The sequence below is a fragment of the Rissa tridactyla genome, unplaced genomic scaffold (assembly GCF_028500815.1).
Source record: "Rissa tridactyla isolate bRisTri1 unplaced genomic scaffold, bRisTri1.patW.cur.20221130 scaffold_784, whole genome shotgun sequence".
Classification (NCBI taxonomy): Eukaryota; Metazoa; Chordata; class Aves; order Charadriiformes; family Laridae; genus Rissa; species Rissa tridactyla.
Window position 1 is genome coordinate 7501 of NW_026530005.1, and position 4864 is coordinate 12364.

Genomic DNA, 4864 nt, shown 5'->3' on the forward strand with positions numbered 1-4864 from the left:
CTCCCGCGCCGCCGCGGCCAAGGAGACACGGGACCCGCTGCGCGGCTTTTCCCCTTTTCTTTCGGACGCTATCGCGGCTCTGACGCGGCACGGAACCGGCGGGGGCTGACCCTCCCACGACGCCGGCCGGCTGCCGATCGCAGGCGATCGGCGATGAGGGGGGCGAAGGCGACTCGCCCCCCCGAAACCTCTGCCGCGGGAGCTCCGGACGTGCTAGAGGAGACGGCGACCCGCCGAGGCGGGCGCGACCCGGCGACCGAGGCCCCTTTCGGTCGGGGCGGCTCGCTCGGCAGCGGGCGGGGGTGCGGCACCAAGGGCGACAGAAGCAGCGGCGGCAGCGGCGGAGGGGGACGCCCCCCTTGCCGCCCGCGGCGCGCCGCAGGGGGCCCGCCACCCGGGCGGGTGACGGCCGCCTCGCTCGGCTCAGCTTGCCTTGCCCGGAATTCTCTTGCCTTGGCTAAGCCGCCCCCGCCGCCCAGCGCTGCTCGCGGCCGGCACCCACGGGGCACCCGGACCGAGGCCGGCACCGGCGCCCGGCGTGCTTTAGGACACCTGAGAAACTCGCGGGGCCACACGGCCGTCACAGAGCTGGGTTCGGTGAAGCCGCTCCCGGGAAGGGAGGGCTGACACCTCGCGTGCGACGGGAAGCGAATTGGAAAGGAGACCACCCTGCCTGAACACCGGACACCGCCGCGCCTCCCCGGGACGGAGAGCACGGAGGAGCCGGCCCGCCGAGGGCCCTCTCCGACGCGACCCGAAATGCCTCATCGATCGGGGATAGGAGAAAAGGCGAGAGACGGGAGGGAGCAAAGAGCGCTCCCGGAGGCCCCACGGCCACGGTCCTGGGACAGCCGACAGCCGCGCGCGTGCCAGCCGCTCACCCGGGGGTGGGCAACCAGACACGGGGGCCCTGCGTGCGAGTGAGAGGGACGCGTCTGGTGGAGGGGTGCTACGGGACCTGAACACCGGCGTTTGACGGCCGGCCCGCCCCGCAGCCCCTCCGACGCGCCCCGGGTATGCCAGAACGATCGGTGATAGAGAAAAGCAAGAGAATCGAGGGGGAGCAAAGAGCGCTCCCGAGGCCCCACGGCCACAGTCCTGGGACAGCCGACAGCCGCGCGCGCCAACCGCCACCCGGGGGTGGACGGCCAGACAGACGCGGGGCCCTGCGTGCGAGCGAGGAGGCGACGTCTGCGAGAGGTCCGGCGTGGAGCCTCCGCGGCGCGCCCCTGGGTGAACGCCTCAGCGGGCGCTGGCTGCGGGTGTGGATCAGGCAAAATGCGGGGGGGAGCGGGAGGCTGCCGCCGTCCACCCGCTCGGGAGCACGGTTCCCTGGGGACTGAGCACGAGAGGACCGGGGGAAAGCCGCGGCAGGCTTGTCTCCCCCGGTCTTCCGGCATTCGAAAGTGCCGGTGACCGCCGCCGGCCACCGCTCTTCGCCCTGCCCAGCGGGGAGACGCCTACCCCGGAGCAACAAATTTCGTTCGGTAATGCACGCGTGTCTGCCAGGAGAGTAGCCAGAGGTGCCGCCCCTCACCTCTGCTTTCAGCGGGAAGTCAGCCCGCAGGATGCGCGTTCGCGCTGGAAGCCCTTAGGAGCCGAGTAAGTACTCCCTCCCATATACGGAAAATCACGTCTCTACCCCCGGACGGCCTCAAGAGCGCAGGCACTGCCCACCGGGGAGGCGCGCCAAACACGCCGCCTCTTACGATGACACAACTGGAGGTAACGAAAAACAGCGACCCCTTCGGCGGCTGGAAGTGCGTGCTCCGGACACAAGGTCTACCCGGCCACTCCGGCACTAAGTACCGCCGGAGCCGGGTAGACGTGACAGCCGATCCGGTCCCCGGAGCCGGGTAGACCTGACAGCCGGTCCGGTCTCCGGAGCCGGGTAGACCTGACAGCCGAGGTGGTCCCCGGAGCCGGGTAGACCTGACAGCCGATCCGGTCCCCGGAGCCGGGTAGACCTGACAGCCGACGCGGTCCTCGGAGCCGGGTAGACCTGACAGCCGATCCGGTCCCCGGAGCCGGGTAGACCTGACAGCCGATCCGGTCCCCGGAGCGAGGTAGACCTGACAGCCGGTCGGGTCCCCGGAGCGGGGTAGACCTGACAGCCGAACCGGTCCCCGGAGCCGGGTAGACCTGACAGCCGATCCGGTCCCCGGAGCGAGGTAGACCTGACAGCCGATACCGACCCCGGAGCGAGGTAGACCTGACAGCCGACCCGGTCCCCGGAGCCGGGTAGACCTGACAGCCGATCCGGTCCCCGGAGCCGGGTAGACCTGACAGCCGATACGGACCCCGGAGCGAGGTAGACCTGACGGCCGCTCCGGTCCCCGGAGCCGGGTAGACCTGACAGCCGATCCGCTCCCCGGAGCCGGGTAGACCTGACAGCCGATCCGCTCCCCGGGGCCGGGTAGACCTGACAGCCGACCCGGTCCCCGGAGCGAGGTAGACCTGACAGCCGATACCGACCCCGGAGCGAGGTAGACCTGACAGCCGATCCGGTCCCCGGAGCCGGGTAGACCTGACAGCCGATCCGGTCCCCGGGGCTAGGTAGACCTGACAGCCGGTCGGGTCCCCGGAGCCGGGTAGACCTGACAGCCGATCCGGTCCCCGGAGCCGGGTAGACCTGACAGCCGATCCGGTCCCCGGAGCGAGGTAGACCTGACAGCCGGTCCGGTCCCCGGAGCGAGGTAGACCTGACAGCCGACCCGGACCCCGGAGCCGGGTAGACCTGACAGCCGATCCGGTCCCCGGAGCGAGGTAGACCTGACAGCCGATCCGGTCCCCGGAGCCGGGTAGACCTGACAGCCGGTCGGGTCCCCGGAGCCGGGTAGACCTGACAGCCGATCCGGTCCCCGGAGCCGGGTAGACCTGACAGCCGACCCGGACCCCGGAGCCGGGTAGACCTGACAGCCGGTCCGGTTCCCGGAGCGAAGTAGACCTGCCCGCCTATCCCCGGAGGCGGGTAGAAGTTGCAGCCGAGCCGGTCCCCGGAGCCGGGCACACCGGGCAGCCGGTGTGGGGTGGGGGTGATATTTTTGTTTTTTCTTTTCGTTCATGATTTAAGCGTCACCGGCACAGCGGCCAGCCTGACCCGGGTCCTCCCTTCCAACAAGTGCGTGCGGGCAGGTGGGGGGTGGGGGGGTGGGGGGGCGGCGGGGGGGCCGGGGGCTCATAAATAATTTTGATTTATCACCGGGTGGTGATAAATAATTTTGATCTTTTTTTTTCGTTCACGTTTTTAGCGTCACTGGCACAGCCGCCAGCCTGACCCGGATCGTCCCGGCGGGGGGGGGCGGGGGGGGGGGGGGCTGTCGGGCGAGGGGGGGGTATGTGGGTGGGGGGAGGGGTTGGGGTGGGCGAAAAACTAAGTTTCAACTTTTTTTTGTTCGTGATTTAAGCGCCAGTGGCAGAGCCGCCACCCTGACCCGGATCAGGTCGGGGGCGGGGGTGGGGGTGGGGCGTGGCGGTCCGCGGCTTCGCGCCCTGCGCGGGCGCGCGAGCACACCACTGCCCGGCAAGCGGCAGCGGCGGGGAAGGGGTGCCGGTGCAGAGGCAGGCGAGAGCGGGCAGCGAGCGGGCGGGGAGCACGGCGCAGAGGTGGGCCGGGGAGAGGGCGGCAGGCACGCGGTGCCTCTTTTCGGAGTAGGTTTTGGGTCGGTAAGGTGGGGGGGGGGGGGGGGGGGGGGCGTTGTGTGTGCTGGGGGCGGGGGCGGGGGGGGGGGGGTTCAGTGGGTTCTCCAGCCGCGGCAGGGGCGGGCAGGCGCGCAGCAGAGCGAGCGAGCGAGCGGCTGAGAAAGGAAGGCGGGAGCGCCGGGGCACGGGCACGGGCACGGCCAGGGCCAGGGGCGCGGCAGGGTAGAGACTCGGCAGCCGGGGTTAGATCCCCGCTCGCCACCGGGAATCCCTTAACCCGCCCGGGCACGGAGCCGGCAGGGACTCCGCTGGGTCCTAAAGTCTCCCGCCGTCCTTGCCGGGGCGGGGTGGGGGGGGGTGGCAAACCTGCCCGAGGGCAGCGTGGGGAGGGGGCGGCCGGATTCGCAGTGAACCGGGTGGTGAATAGAGGCGGGGGAGGGGGGGGTGAAGGGGGACAGCGGGGTGTGGCGGGGGGGTGGGTGGTAATTCGGTGGCGGCAGCGGGGCTTGGGGGGAGACGCTCTGTCTGCGTCTGCGTCTGCCGCACGCGAGAGGTTCGGGCCCGTTGGAGGGGGTGGGGTGGGTGTTGTGTGCACGTGTGCGTGCGGCGGCAGACGGGGCTTTGGGGCTGGGGGAGAGGCCTGCTGGGGGGGGTGAGAGGCGAAGGGGGGAATGGGAAGGGGCGGGGGAGATGGTGCACCCGTGTGCAAGTGCCTCGGTGTGCGCGCAGTTGGGGTGGGGCAGATGTGACCCAGACGCCTGGGTGCCTTGGGGAGCACTTGTGGGGCAGCCGGGGGGCACAGCTGGGGCAGCCGTGAGGCATTTGTGGGGCAGCTGTGGTGCCAGCGGCACCCGCAGGCCTGTCTTCCCTGGGGGGAGACGGCAGGCCCACAGACCCGCTATTCCCTGGGGAGCACCTGCAGGGCAGCCGTGGGGCAGGGCTGGGGCAGTACTTGTTGGGCAGATGTGACCCAGAGGCCTGCTGTTCCTCGGGGAGCACTTGCGGGGCAGCCGTGGGGCACTGCGGGGCAGCTGTGGGGCCGGGGCACCAGCAGGCCTGTCTTCCCTTGGGGGGAGAAGGCAGGCCCGGAGTCCCACTATTCCCTGAGGAGCAGCTGCAGGGCAGCCATGGGGCAGCGCTGGGGCAGTACTTGTGGGGCAGATGTGACCCAGAGGCCTGCGGTTCCTCAGGGAGCACTTGCGGATCAGCCGTGGGGCAGAGT